This window comes from Apium graveolens, chromosome 9, assembly GCF_009905375.1.
Source record: "Apium graveolens cultivar Ventura chromosome 9, ASM990537v1, whole genome shotgun sequence".
Lineage (NCBI taxonomy): Eukaryota > Viridiplantae > Streptophyta > Magnoliopsida > Apiales > Apiaceae > Apium > Apium graveolens.
This window is the reverse complement of record NC_133655.1, coordinates 123335375-123352181: the sequence shown is the minus strand read 5'-3', so window position 1 is coordinate 123352181 and position 16807 is coordinate 123335375. Positions and strand designations below refer to the sequence as shown.

Here is a 16807-nt window from a genome sequence, read left to right as displayed (position 1 = left end):
TCTTCAAGATGCTGATTGGGTGCAAGCAATGCAGGAAGAGTTAAATGAATTTGAAAGAAATAAAGTCTGGACCCTAGTGCCAAGACCAAAGAATAGATCTGTTGTTGGTACAAAGTGGGTGTTCAGAAATAAAACTGATAGTGATGGCATAATTACAAGAAATAAAGCAAGGCTGGTTGCAAAAGGATATTCTCAACAGGAGGGAATTGATTATGATGAAACATTTGCACCAGTTGCTAGATTGGAAGCCATAAGGATATTTCTGGCTTATGCTACTCACAAAAAGTTTAAAGTCTTTCAAATGGATGTAAAAAGTGCTTTTCTTAATGGAGAATTGGAAGAAGAAGTATATATTGAACAACCTCCAGGTTTTGTAGATTCAAAATTTCCTAATCATGTCTACAGACTTGATAAAGCACTTTATAGCCTTAAGCAAGCTCCAAGAGCATGGTATGAGACATTAGCTCAGTTTCTTCTGGAAAGTGGATTTAACAGAGGGACTATTGACAAAACTTTATTCTATCTCAACCATGGAAATGACTTACTTTTGGTGCAGATATATGTTGATGATATCATTTTTGGTTCTATAAATGACAGACTTTGTAAAAGGTTTGCCAAGCTAATGCAGTCAAGATATCAAATGAGTATGATGGGAGAACTTAGCTATATTCTGGGCCTTCAAGTCAAGCAGAATGAAGAAGGAACTTTTATTTGTCAATCTAAGTACACCAGAAATTTGGAATGCAAGACTGTTCAAGTGCATCCACTCCTATGGCCACTGCAATAAAATTGGATAAGGATACTGGTACATCAGTAGATATTACTGATTATAGAGGTATGATTGGATCACTACTCTATCTAACTGCAAGTAGACCTGATATTATGTATGCTACCTGTCTTTGTGCAAGATTTCAAGCAGATCCAAGAGAACCTCACTAACAGTCGTGAAAAGCATTTTCAAGTATCTTAAGGGTACAACTGATCTAGGATTGTGGTATCCTAGGAAATCAGACTTTAAGCTAGTAGGTTACTCAGATGCAGATTTTGCAGGGTGCAAAATTGACAGAAAAAGCACAAGTGGAAGCTGCCAATTTCTTGGAGGCAGATTAGTTTCTTGGTTTAGCAAGAAACAAAAGTCAATTTCCGCATCAACTGCAGAGGCAGAGTACATTGCTGCAGGAAGCTGTTGTGCACAAATTCTTTGGATGAAGAATCAGCTACTGGATTATGGGTTAGAATTTTCTAAAATCCCTATTTACTGTGATAATCAAAGTGCTATTCCTATGACAGGTAATCCAGTTCAACACTCAATGATAAAGCACATCAGCATTAGGTACCACTTCATAAGTGAACGTATGATGGAAGGTACAGTGGACTTGCATTTTGTTCTAACGGATCAACAACTAGCAGATATCTTCACAAAACCACCGTGTGAAGCTACTTTTACAAGATTGGTAAATGAACTTGGAATGGTTTCAGGTTCTTTCTCTAAATCTGTTTAGTTTATATTCTGATACATCAGACTTTATGATCAGTATTAACAGATATTACTATCCTTATGTAATTTGTGCTTAAATTGAAATTTACCTAAGTGCTGATAGTTGTCTGATGTGAATTTCTAAACTCTGATAGTGATATGAATGTTTCTGTGACTATTCAATCCAATGAGGATAACTGTACTAGATGCTGACCTAGTAGTCTCTAATATACTAAAGATCCCATGTTTGAAGTAATTGTTTATGTGGAAATCTTTTAACACAGGCAAATTCTGATATTGAGCTTGGTTAGGTTTACTTTGTGTATCTTATTACTAAGTCAAAAACTAGAATAGTGCTTCTTATATGTTAAGTTCTGATGTTGGTAAATCTTATGGATGTACTAAGTACTGATAAGCCTCACTTATCAAAAGAAAAAGCAAAGAAAAGAAATAAATATCAGGTACTCCTTTGAGATCTAGAGAAAAATGTATGTGGAAGGGAAGACCTAAGTGCATTGCTGGTATTAAGTAATATGCATTAGAAAAACAAAATAAAATTTTCTTGGTGACTTTTCACATTCTCTGATTACTGGAGAAATACTTTGATAATAGCATAAATTCTGATAAGCAGTCGTGACTCACTTACATTGAGAAGCCTCTGTAAAAAGGAATTTCAAAAGATGCATAAAATGAGCACAAAACGGTTGAGGTGGATTCATGCATGAACTCATTCTATAGTAGACTTCAGACTAACGACAGATTTTAAGCAAAGTTCTTAGTTATGCCTTATTTCTAAGATGTACTGAAGTGAATCGGACTTTACTCTTGTCTGATATTTAGCTTAATGCACACACTTACACTCCATATGAATGATGAAAATTACTGTGGTGATCAATGTTGTTTTAGATGAATAGTTTAAGTATCAGTTGCATAAATTCTGAGGACAAGTTCTGATGAAAGTTCTGATGATTAAGTTCTGCAGAAACCATATTAGTATTTGTGTGAAGAATTACAGAAATAAACATTCACTTTTTGAGTACAGAAGCCATATTCTGATGACCTTTAAATTCTGATAATAGTCAAGTTCTGATGCTTACGTGGCAGTATTAATTTCCTTGATTTATTTTTAGGTCAATACTTGAACGGTTATATTTTATCAGAATATTGTTTTAAGTGAGATAAAGACAGTCATAATTACTTGTTTAGTGGGAACAATTTTTTTTTGAAAAACTGTATGTGTATAGTAATCATTACTTATTTCTTGTGCCTATTAACTACGGTCTTAACTACTGCATGGCTGACAGGTGTAAATTCTGTTCCACTTCTGAATAACTGCTGTCAAGTGGAGCGTATAAGTAAAAGAGATAAAAGATTTTAAAATCTTTTACTTACATTTCTTTCTATACTCTCTCTCTTTTTCTTATTTTCTCATATTCTCTGACGGTTTACTATACAGACATTTTTTTAAACACCTTTCAGGAACTCTAAATTCTCACTCATTTTCAATGGCACCCAAGGATATAATCTTTAATGGAGCAAAGTTTGTCCCAAACAACTACGCTACCATTCTCACTAAGAGTGAAGCTCCTTCGGAACTTCATTTTATTCAGGATTTCTTATCTCATAGTGAAATTGGGTTCGCTTTGACGCAGCCATCCTATTTATCTGGAACTCAAGTTCTGACATTTTGGCGTACAGGACTTTATGATGATGGTGGTAAGTATGGGACTCCAAGCATCGTGTTTACATCAAAGGAGGTTGAGTATGTCGTTACTCCGGCAACAGTTCGAAAAGCTCTACACTTACCTGAACACTGTCAATTCAGTTGTGCTATTGAGGAGCCATTGCTACAACAAATGATGGCTAATCTTGGGTATGAACAGAGTTTGTCTAAGTTGGGTCAACTCAAACGCTCATATATTCGAAAGGAATGAAGCTTCTTCTTCGATTGCATCACGAAGACGTTTGCCAACAAGTGCTCAAATTTTGATGCCATTCCTATTCTGACACAACAAATTGGGTATGCACTCTTAAAACCAGTCTCATTTTGATTATACAAAGACTGTGTTATGTTTTATAGGAGATAGAATGAAAGAGGACAGGAATGTAGTTTACTTTGCTAGGTTCTGCCAGTTAATTTACAATTACTGTACATCAAATGAACCACAACTAGCAAGTAAACTCATAGAACCTTTTAGTTTAGTAAAAAGGGCTTTTACTGATCTCTTAACTGCTGATAACAAGAAGGGAGTTTTGAGACCCCTTAGAATTCCTTTATCAGTATAGCAAGCTTGGGTAAATGCTGATTATGAAACCTATTCATTGCTATATCCTAATGTCCAACCCACCAACACACAACAGCCATCAGAACCAACCATTAACCAAACACAGCAACCACAGTCATCATCACATAATCAAGTGAAGCCTTCTCCTTCTAGAGCAAAGAGGACTAAGATAGTACCTCAGTCATAGCAGAAAAGAAGGAAGATGATTTTAAGAGATGAGTCTGATGATGAGATACAGGTTCAACCATCAGAACCTGTTGCTGAAGTAGCTGAGAAGGTCATTTCTCAGAAAGATCAAGAAACTGGGAGTTCTAGGCCCCTAAAAAGGCATAGAAAGCTAAACTCTGATGATCAAGCTCCCAGAGTCTCTCCATCAGCTAAGAGACTTAAAAAGCAAAGAGCAAGGAGGGCTGTAGAATCATCAATCTCTGAAGAAGGAATGGAAGCAGCAGCTGAGGAAGGAGGTCAGGAATCTCTGATCTCAAAAGACTCAATTGTGATTGAATCTCTTCCCACTACTGAACCAGACTTTACTGAAGCTCACAAATCTCCTATTCAAGAGCCATAGAATACCCAAGAACATATGCCTACACCTCCCGTGTCTCCTATCATTGATCAAGTACATGCTGATAATCTAGGTATAAGTGCTGAAATAGATATTCACAACTTGAATGTGCCTGAGGTTCCGTACTTGGAAGCTCCAACCATTCCTCAGCAAACTCCACCAGCAACTCCACTGCTAGATGCTGATGTTCATGCAGATGAATCTTCTATTGCTTCACATACAGTTATTCTATCACAAGATGCTGATACTGAAGATTCTGCAAGTTCTGTTGAAGTTAATGCTGACAATACTGGTAAAGCTGCTACAAATGTAAATGCTGATGCAGCTGGTCCTTCAGGACATGCACCTCTACAAACAGTTAATAAAGCTGATTTGATTAAAAAGTTTGTGAGAGAGGATGCACCAGTACCTTGGAGTGAAACCTCCAGAGGAAGAGAATGGATCAAGGAGTGGAACAAAGTTGATTTTGTTCCTCCTGCAAATATTCTTGCTGAGAACCTGGCTAAAGCTGATGAGATGCTGATGAATGATGACTTCAAAGCACAACTCAAAGTTACTGCATAGAGTACCAGGAATCTTCAAGGTCAACACTCAATAACTCAAGCCAAGGTGGAAAAAATTCAAGAAACACTAATTCAGCAAGACATGAATGTCAAATTGGACAAGAAAAGGTTTTTTAAGCCAGCATTTGACCGCATTGGGTATATAGAAAAGACTCAAGAACAACAGCAAGCTCAAATATCTGATATTTTAAAAAATCAAGTTGCTCAACAAAACCAACTCAATGAAATCCAAAACTCTGTGGAATTACTTGTCTCCTTGCTTCTACCAGATGATGCCAAAAAGGGGGAGAAAGTGATTAAGTCCAAATGCAAAACTGATCAACCACTGAAGGGTAAGGATGATGATAATGAAGACCAGGGAAACTCTGAAAGGAGTAGAGGTCTAAGTCAAGGCAGGGGTTCTTTATCAAGGGAAGCCAAAACTAAAAGTCTAAGAACAAGTTCTGATACTGGTAAAAGGATAAGTTTTGATGAACAAACTATGAAGCTTGATGAAGAGATCTCCAAAAGGTTGTTCCTAAAGAACAATCCAGGCATGGATATTGAAAGTCTGAAGGAAGAAGAGATTAGACTGAAAGCTGAAAATGACAAATCTAAGTCAAAGTCTAAAGCTCAAGTCATTGTAAAGAAACCACCTAAGCCTAAGGGCATTGTGATCAAAGAGAGGACAGATACTGAGGCATCTGAGGCTAAGTCCAAATCACAGGTGGAAGTTGATCCTAGATTCAAGGGTAAGGCAAAAGTTGATGAACCAGTAAAGATATATATGCCAACTATGGATCTGGAAGCAAAATCTGATGAAGATGCAACTCTGATTTTGAAGAAGAAAAGCAATATTCAAGCAATCTCTGACAGAGCTCAAGTTATCTTGACATCAGAAGAAAAGAAAACCTCTGACATTGCTCATGTTAAACCTTCAAAAATTCTATTACCTGGATTTACTAAAGCTCAACAATCTGCTCAATCTATGAAGACTTCAACAAATGTTTTTAAGGGTAGATTGCTCCAAGGGAAGGAAGCTAGAGATAAAATAGGACTAGGAAATGCTGATGAGAAGAGAGTAAACAACTCTACTTTAGATCATACATCTCTTTCTGAACCAGGAGTAGGGACAACTCCAGAAAGACTAAATCAATTGGAGTCTGTACAGATGGTTTATAATTCCAAGCTGAAAGAAGACATAATGCTTTATTTTATGACAGATGGGAGAGTATTCCAGATAAGAAAGAATGCAATTCGATTGAAGTATTATGAAGAACTTCAACATGTTTTATTTCTACTTCAAGTGAAGAACAGGTCAAAAGATGGTGCTTCCAGTTACTTAAAATCTGATATTCAAAGGCAGAAGAAACTTTACTCTGTAAAGTCTAATAGACCATACTATCCAAAGTACAGAGCTCACAATGGTGAATTAGTTGAGATGAAGCCCAATACTGCCAAGATAACTACTTTTCTGGGTATTAAGGGTGTTGAATTTAATCCGGAGTCTGACAAAGCTTATCTGATTAGACTGGGTCTGGAAATAAGGAAAGCAAAGATTAATGATCTCAGGGCTGCTATCTTTCAGACAGGGGAAGATACAGTTGAACTTAAAGATGCTAAAAGGAGGATGATAAATGAACTTGAATATGCTGAGAGAACTCTTTTGAAGAACTATCTCAGAACAACTCCTGACATTTAAGAGATCACAAACTGAAGCCAAGTCAAGGACTACAACTGTTAAATTTTGAAGGATATACAGGCTAAAGTTGATATCAGGCTTTAAGGATGGTAAAAGCTACAAGGACTGTGAGATGTAGTTATCTAGTCAAATTCTCATATGCATTTGTACTTAATGTTTTTGACATCATCAAATATCTATTGAACTTGTATATTATGCTAATTTACAAGTTGGGGGAGATTGTTAGATATATTTGTGATGTCATGTCTAATAATTATTTGTGTTTAGTTTTCAGATCTTGACTAACAGGACAAATCAGGACTTAACTGGAAATCAGTACTTATACTGAAGTCAGAACTTCAGATATCAGAACTTAAGTTATCAGAACTTAAGATATCAGAAGATATTCATCAGAAGATAATATCAGGACTTAAGAAGACTTTCAGATAAGGAAGGCGACTGATTGAAGGAAAAGAAGATTGAGTCTAACACAAGAAGAGATATATATGGAGAAGATTTCTATGAAGAATAGAAGACTTGGAGGAAAAGATAACTAATTGATATATTTTAGGATGCAGAATTATATTCGATATCGATTAGAAGATTATCTTGTAACTGTGTGGTATATAAACATAGCATAGGGTTTACACTAGATGTGTTATCATTATCGAGAATATTATTCATTGTAACCTAGCAGCTCTCGTGATATTTGTTCATCACTGAGAGAGAATGGTTCCATTGCAATACTATTTTATTAATAAGATTATTATGTGTTTCATACTTGTGTTCTTAATTAGATTTGATTATAGTGTACACTGTATTCAACCCCCTTCTACAGTGTGTGTGACCTAACAAAGTTTATACCCCGAACAACGATCAAAGCACAAGCCTTAGCGGAATTCATGATGGAGTGCACTTTCCCCGAGCCACCTGCAACAATGAAGAATCAAACCATCCCTGAAGATAAACCCCCCAATAAAGATTTATGGAAGCTATATGTTGTCGGATCCTCGACAGTAGAAAGATCTGGAGTCGGGCTAATCCTGATTAGTCCGGAAGGCTTTAAAATCCAACAGGAAAAAACCTTCACCTTCAAGACGACAAAAAATCAGGCAAAATATGAAGCATTACTCTCCGGACTCCGACTAGCAAAGTCTCTCGGGATAATAAGCCTAATCATCCACAGTGACTCTCAGATCGTGGTCAAATAAACAAATGGAGAATATGTCTCCCAAGATGAGAAGTTGGCACAGTATCAAACCCTGGTGAGGGACATCCTGGAGACCATCTCGAATACCACCATCCTACAAATCAACAAAAAAGAAAACAACAAAGCAGATGAGATCTCCAAGTTAGTACAAAACTCCTCAGACTTGAACTCCTCGGTTTACTTCGAAGAACTACACGCTCCAAGGACTGAAAGGGTAGAGATCCTATGTATCAGCAGCCCGGATAACTGGATGACTCCCTTCATAGCCTATCTAAAAGATGGAACCCTCCCGGAAGACAAGAACAAGGCCAAATATGTGAAACATAAAGCCACCCGCTTCTTCCTGGAAAATGATCAACTATAGAGAAGAACCTTTTCAGCACCAACTCTGAAATGTGTAAATCCAGAGGAAGCAAACTACTATATCCGGGAAGTGCATGAAGGAATTTGTGGGGATCACCTGGCAACGAAAGCCTTGGCGTACAAGGTCATCAATTAGTTATTATTTTTAATTCTAAAAATTATTTACTAAATTATTTTAAATACCAAAATATTTTATTTTATTATTTTTAAAAATCCAATTTGATTTAATTATGTATAATTTATTTTACTTAATTATTTATGAATTTAATTAATTAATTAAATCATTTAATCAATTAATTTTATTTATCCAGAGTTAAATAAAATATAAATTATTTATAATTAATTCAAATAATTCCTAAAAAATATTTTTTAAGCTTTTAAAAATTATATTTTGGTATTTAAAAATCAATTAATATTATTATTAATTAATTAATTCCTTTTTTATTCCTATTTTATTCTTATTTTATTCATAATAAATAAACCGTTCGGCCGTTTAATACGAAGCGAACGCGTATTAACTCGGAAAAACATTCCACTTCCAATAAAAATATCTTTGAGATCTAATTTCGTTTGTATAGCAAGGTCATTTGAAATGCGAGTCATTTTGAGTCAGTATCTGATCGACAAATACAATTATTAGCCTGATTTCAATTCTGAACGTTTCGAAACTTATATTTTGACAATGTGACTTATGTGCTACATGAAATATGTGATTACGAGTTATATGAATAACAAGATTATGTGTTACGTGATATGCATGCTATCTGTTTACAGTTTTAAAATGTCATGATTAGTTATAAACAATTAGGTAGACGTCAAGACGTATAGTTATGTCGGTTGAGTTTGGTTCTGTCAATTAGGATAGTCCTTTTGTTTATAGAATCGAGTAGCAAGGAGTTTGGTTCTGTCAATTAGGATAGTCCTTTACGTTCAAGTGATATTTATTATGAATCCTATCACACAAGTATTCCTGAACTTTCTTGTAGTACAATTGCTAGTATCCTTACCTCCATTTAACATTCAAGTGATATTCATTTTGAACTCTATTATGCAAGTATTTCTTCCCTATTCTAAGTTCAGAATAGCCATTTTTATATTCGCTACAAATTACTCTATTCGGTGGAACATTGAGTTGAGATTAGCAGATAACTAATTGTTCTAGTTATTTCGCCATCGGTTGTTGAGATGACTCCGGACCATGAGAAATGGGGAGTTACATTATTAAGGATGTCATTTGATTTAACTCCTTTGGTTGAAAATGTTTTTATGGATTGGATGGTTGCTTAAGAGGCCGTGGCGACGGTCCAGCGTGAGCTGTGTGTTATATAGGATATAATACCTTGCTAGGCCGATATGTGCCTTGGGTATCCTTTATTTAGTTGGATATACTTCGACATACCGGTGTTGCTTCGCGGCTGATCACCGGCGGCAACACACCGTCGTTCGAGGATTCCAATCCAAAATAAAAAAATATATAAAAGTGTTGCTTATTATCAAAACTTACATCAGTTTTTGATACTGCCCATGTATTGTTGTTTGGTTTTGTTCTTCAGATATATTGTTGTGATTGTCTTAAATCATAGACTTTATACAGCTTGTTGAGCATTCCTTTCGCTCATACTTGTTTATAATTCTGATTCTTTCAGCTAGGCCAGAGCAGGCCTGAGATCCAGGTTTAACCAGGAGTTGTGTGCTCGTAAATAGGTTGGTGTGTTTTCCAGATAGACTGTTTGGGATGCTTGACTAGTCTAGAGGTTTGTAATAAAATTTGAATAGTTTATAAAACTAAATAGACTTATGGGTTGTAATAATATTTGGTTTGTACTAGTATCTGTTTTAATACTATAACCTGTGATCGATCTAGTTGTGTGCAAAGAGGTCATATTTATTATTTTATTCCGCTATGCCTATTATGTTATGGGTTATCAGTTAGTGACTCCCAAATCTAGACCCCGGATTTGGAGGGCGTCACGGGTTGGTATCTGAGCTACAGGTTATGGTCACTGAAACAGGCTTAGGATTGTCATAAGTAAGTCATAGGAAGATCACATAAGATAAGCGCATGTAGTTTAGCTCTTATAGGATTAAGTTTAGGTTATTGGGCTGGTTTATAGCTAAGTTGTTCAGGTTTCCTATTTTACATTCAACATTAAGCTTTTATGCCATTGCTTTGCTATTTTGTTGATCTCTTAAGATAGTGAGAAGTGATGAGAGAGGTTGGTAGGTTGTGTTGCAACCCTATCCACCATCTGTTGGTTTAATTGAGATTTTGAGCAAGAATTGGAAGGTTTGGATAATTCTTCATAAAATTTTGTTTGCGTTATTTTATCTTGAGATAATAAGTAGGATTATATGATAATCATGTCGCTTGTGTTAATATGGTAGCAAGTTTTTGATATTTTGGAAAAGAGCTAATATGTAAGAATTTTGATATGCTAAAGGCTTGCTACATATTTGACACTATGCTTGACAGATTATTATATATGTTGCTTGTTTCTTACCAAAATAATGGCACCAAAGAGGAGGAATAATTCAGGAGAGGATCGTACCGAGAGTCATACAGATCCAGCGATTGTCCAGATGTTGGGACTGATGCAGCAACAAGTGTTGCATCTTATGCAACAGTAGCAACAACAACAACAGCAGCAGCACCACCTGCAGTGACTTTTAAGCAATTTTAAGCTGTGAAACCACCTGAGTTCAAGGGAAGTGTTGACCCCGTGGAAGTCAATGTATGGCTTAAAGAGATTGAGAAAGCTTTTGACTTAGTCGGAGCAGAAGCTGAGCAGAAGACCAAGTTTGCCAGCTACTTTCTGAAGGGTGAGGCAAACTATTGGTGGGAATCCACGCGAGAATTGGAAGGAGGTGAGTTTGTGACTTGGGAGAGGTTTATAGAGCTGTTTATAGAGAAGTATTTCCCGAGGTATATGAAGAATCAAATGGAGATCAAGTTCTTGAATCTGACACAGGGTGATCTTACTGTAGCAGAATATGAGGCCAAGTTTACTGAATTGGCGAGGTTTATGCCAGGTCAGGTTGACACAAATGAGAAGAGGGAAAGAAGGTTTGAACATGGATTGAAATTTTAGATTCAGAATAGAGTGGCCATGATTGAGTTGACTTCTTATGTGGCAGTGGTTCAGAAAGCGATGGTGATCAAAAGTAGAAGTGACATGTCTTATAGAGAAAAGGATGGAAAGAAAAGGAAAATAGAAACCTCGGGAGGAGGTTAGCAGCAGGGTAATTTCCAAGGCCATTTTAACAAAAGGCCAGAGTTTCAGGATAATAAGAGTATGGGATTTAAGAAACCACAACTAAGAAATGAAGGACAGGGCAACCATTTCCAGAATTCAAATCAGCATAGGCCCAATCATCCACCAATTTTAGATTGCAAGTTTTGTGGTAGAAGGCACTTTGGGATTTGTAAGGCTAATGTGTTGTGTTTTAAGTGCAATCAGAAGGAACACTATGCTAATGAGTGTCAGAATCAGACTTCAGCTCAGAAATTAGGGACAGTGTATTTTAAATGTGGAAAGATGGGGCATATTTCCAGGGACTACCAGATAATAGATCCAGCATCTAATGTGGCAAGTATTGAAGGACCATCAGCAAAGAATCATCCAAAAGCCAGGACATTCAATATGACTATGAAGGATGTTGTTCAGAGTTCTGACGTGGTTGCAGGTACGCTTCCGGTCAACTTCGTAGATGCTAAAGTTTTAATTGATTCTGGAGTTACAAGGTCATTTATTTTTCAAAATTTTGTTGATAAGCTGCATTGCGAAGTTGAATTGTTAGAACAAGCGTTAATAATAGAATTAGCTAATAAGAATCAAGTTCCCGTCGACCGACTGTGTCCGAGGTGTGAAATTGAGATAGAAGGACATCATTTCTATGGCAACTTAATACCTTTTAAGTTGGGAGAATTTGATGTTATCCTAGGAATGAATTGGTTGTCAAAGAATAACGCTCAGATTGATTGTAAGAGTAGGAAAGTGAGACTTCAGACATTGGATAGTAAGAAGAAGGTGATATTTCGAGGGAGTAAGCAGGAAAAGAAGTTCTTAACGATAGCTCAAGCGAAAAAGTTATTGCGTCAAAATTGTGAGGCATATTTGGCCCATGTGGTAGACACTAGCAAAGAAGTTCCTGTGCTCGAAGCAATTCCAGTTGCCAATGAGTTTCCAGATATCTTTCCAGAAGATCATCCGGGATTACCTCCTGACAGAGAAATTGAGTTTGCGATTGATTTAGCACCCGAAACAGAACCAGTTTCTAAAGCTCCGTATCGGATGACACCAGTAGAGATGAAAGAGTTATCAACTCAGCTGCAAGATCTTTTGGAGAAAGGAGTTATAAGATCCAGTGTATCCCCGTGGGGTGCACCAGTATTGTTTGTCAAGAAGAAAGACGGAAGTATGCGCCTGTGTATTGACTACCGGGAATTGAATAAGCTTACCATTAAGAACAAGTATCTGTTGCCAAGGATCGATGATTTATTTGACCAACTGAAAGGCGCTGTATGGTTTTATAAGATTGATTTAAGATCTGGATATCATCAACAGAAGATTAAGCCAGAAGATATTCTGAAGACAACATTCAGAACTAGATATGGGCACCATGAGTTTTTGGTAATGGCATTTGGATTAACCAATGCACCAGCAGCTTTCACGGATCTAATGAATCGAGTATTCAAGAAATATTTGGATAAATTTTTAATTGTGTTCATAGACGATATTTTGATCTATTCCAAGACGGAAGAAGAGCATGCAGAGCATTTGAGGATAGTTCTGGAGATACTGCGACAAGAGAAGTTGTACGCAAAGTTTTCAAAGTGTGAGTTTTGGTTAAAAGAAGTACGATTTCTTGGACATGTAATTAACAATAAAGGAGTGGAAGTGGATCCGTCAAATATTGAAGCTATAATCAACTGGGAGAGACCAAAAACACCAACAAAAGTAAGAACTTTCATGGGATTAGCAGGTTACTACCGAAGATTTGTGTAAGATTTTGCAAAAATAGCTACGCCATTGACAAAGCTCACCAGAAAGAACCAGAAATTTGAATGGGATGAGAAATACGAAGAGAGTTTCCAAGAATTAAAGAACATATTAGTATCTTCTCCAGTGCTAGTCTTACCAGATGATCAAGGAAACTTTATGATCTATAGTGACACATCGGGTAAAGGATTATGATGTGTTTTGATGGAGCATGACAAAGTTATAGCCTACACTTCAAGACAAATGAAACCACATGAAGAGAAGTATCCAACTCATGATCTTAAACTGGAAGCTATAGTGTTTGCATTGAAGATTTGGAGGCATTATCTTTATGGAGAGAAGTGTGAAATCTACACGGATCACAAGAGTTTAAAGTATATTTTTACCCAAAAGAAATTGAACATAAGGCAGAGAAGATGGCTAGAATTGATCAAGGACTATGACTGTACCATCAACTATCATCGAGGAAAAGTAAATGTGGTGGCAGACGCTCTGAGCAGGAAAGAAAGGCTAAATATGATCACTTCATCTGAGGAATTGATCAAGGATTTTGAGAAGCTTGAAATAGAGGTCAGTATTTCAAATATGTCTACAGGTATGTTGTATGCAATGTCTTTTTAACCAGAACTGTTGGAGAAAATAAGAAGATGTCAAGAAGAAGTAATGAGCCATGAACGAGACAGTTTGACAGTAGAGAAGAGATAGGGAGTCAAAAGGATGATAAAGGGATATTAAGAGTTTCTTCCAGAATATGGATAACCAATGTTGTTGAACTGAAAGATGAAATTCTTCGAGACGCTCACAACTCCAGATATTAAATTCACCCCGGAAGTACGAAGATGTATAGAGACTTAAGAGAAAACTTTTGGTGGCCAAATATGAAGAAAGAAATTGCGGAATGGGTGAGTAAGTGTTACACTTGCCATCGATTCAAAAAAGAATATCAAAGACCCACTAGACTGTTATAACCATTGGACATTCTATAATGGAAGTGGGAACATCTTGCAATGGATTTTGCAGTGGGATTACCGAGGACCAGGGCAAATCATGATGCTATTTGGGTTATTATTGACAGATTGATGAAGTCAGCGCATTTTCCTCCTATCAATGAGAGATTCTCACTGGATAAATTGGTTCAGTTATATCTGAAGGAAATTGTGGTTCGACATGGAGTTCCAGTATACATAGTTTTAGACAGAGATCCTTGATTTAATTCAAGATTTTGGAGAAGTTTTCAAGATTGTCTCGGAATAAAGCTAATAATGAGTACCACATATCATCGCAGATAGACGGCCAAAGTGAAAGGACAATTCAGACTATAGAAGACATTTTAAGAGTATGTGCTCTAGATTTTGAAGGAAGTTGGGATGAACATTTGCCATTGGTTGAATTCTCCTACAATAATATTTATCATTCCAGTATTGGAATTCCGCCGTACGAAGCCTTGTATGGAAGAAGATGCAGATCTCCAATATGGTGGGATGAAGTTGCTGAGAAAAATATTTTGGGTCCAGAACTGATCCAATAGACAAAAGAGAAAGTGGAACTCATTCGGAAAAGATTAGTGGCAGCTCAAGATCGTCAATGCAAATATGCTGACCCTACCAGAAAGGATATAGAATTTGAATTTCGTGAAGTAGTTGATAAGTGGATTTTATATCTACGTGGAACGCTTCATTTCAGGCTTAAGTTGGTGTTTTGGACACAAGTTGTTGGTATTTTTGATATATTTTTGTGTTTGTGCATTACAGGCATCAGTTAAATGAAGAAATGAGCTTTTTAAAGAAATATGTTGAAAAGAGATCATAATCTCGTTAGCTTCGCGTGGGCAGTTGAATCGCCTAATTTTGACGAGCAGAACTCAAGATATGGCCAAAAGAAGAATTGTAAGAATTTTTCCAGAATATCAGCGCGGCCGCGCCAGAACCAGCGCGCCCGCACCGCTGAAATACGATTCTAGCGCGGCCGCACCCTGTAGCAGCGCGTCCGCACCCGGTTTCTGCACTAGAATCCTGATTTTAGTCGAAATGGAAAATTTTGAGAGTTCTGGTCATCCTCGAGCCTATATATACCAATAAAAAGACGTTTTAACAACAAGGAGACCTGAGAGAGCAATAAGAAGACCTAGAGAGCACGAGAAGGCTACGCAGAAGAAGACTTTTGTTTTCTTTGATTTAGGCGATACTTGGATGCTTGTTTTTTATTTTTCTTTGAACCCTAGTACTCTTATATTATTTATTATCATGCTTTCATTGGAACCCATGGTGATGATGAGTTCGATTATGAACTAATCATTATCATGGGGTTCTAATAGATTTATTTATGGATTTTTTTAGTTAAATTATTTCGATACCTTAGTGTATGGTGATTGTATGATAACCTAGTATTGGTTGTGCTTATTCGTCTTATATGCGTAGCTAACATAGAAGATATCGTGTTAATCTCTATTAAAGCGATAGTGAATATTGAGATTTAGAACTTGCCATGCTAGCATAGGTTCATGTGTTATTGTTATTCATGATTCATAGGTAATTTTAACCATCTTACTTGCCCTATGTAATCGCGATAGATAACTTGCACATTAAACCGTTATATTTTCAATTCTTATAGACATATAAGGACTAAGCATAATTGGTGTCTATTCAACTTCTATCTCTTTTGCGGATGCTTGGTAGTAGGGTATTCGTACAACGAAAGTTGGCGTTTACTAGTTTTGTGTTAGCGGATTAGTGTCATCACCATTACATGCTAAGGTTAAGAACAAAAAGACTATTGAATTAAATATTTAATGAAGTTAGGATCCCATGTTTGTCATATATGTTAATTCAACCATTCTTATTCTCTTTGTTATAATTGTTAGTTTAATTATTAGTTATAAACAATCTCAACTTGTTATTTTTCTTAGCATTGGATAATAACTATATCATTGTTGCATAGGTGCATATTCTTAAATTAACCAAAGAGTCTCTATGGGAACAAATTTAATCTAAATCTTATACTATTTGTGAACACATATACTTGCATGTATTATTAGCGCGTGTTAGCGTCCTTCCAAGTTTTTGGTGCCACTGCCGGGTACTCGGTGTTAATTTTTAGTTTATGTGCTTGTCATCAGTGGTCGTTAAAGTTCAGTAATTCGGACTCTTTTACTTTCACGGTTTACTTTTTGTGTTTCAGGTACTCATTACAATGGGAGATCCAGCAGCACGAACGAAAGCCTTGATGGATTTTTCCCAACCCAAGATCAATGAGATTCAATCTAGCATTGTCAGGCCAGCTGTCACAGCTAATACCTTTGAGATCAAGCCTTGCATAATTCAGATGGTGTAGAATTCAATCAATTTTGGGGGTTCTCCAACGGAAGATCCCAATATGCACATTAGGTTTCATTGAGATATGTGACACCTTCAAGTTCAACGGTGTTTCTGAAGATGCTGTGAAGCTGAGACTATTCCCATTCTTTCTGAGGGATAAGGCTAAGAGCTGGTTACACTCTCTACCAGCTGGTTCAATTACTACTTGGGAAGATCTTGCTCAAAATTTTCTCACTAAATTCTTCCCTATGGCAAAGACAGCTATAATCAGAAACGCTATTACTCAATTTGCGCAGCAAATGGGAGAAACTTTATGTGAAGCTTGGGAGCGCTACAAGGAGATGCTTAGGAAGTGTCCTCATCATGGAAT

General features: G+C 36.6%; 1 non-coding gene across 1 annotated transcript; it reads right to left on the bottom strand.

The window, feature by feature from the left end:
- Positions 1–16700: 16700 nt before the first annotated feature.
- On the bottom strand, positions 16701–16807 carry LOC141688328 (small nucleolar RNA R71). Its single transcript, XR_012561776.1, has one exon. It is a non-coding gene; the product is annotated as a small nucleolar RNA R71 (small nucleolar RNA).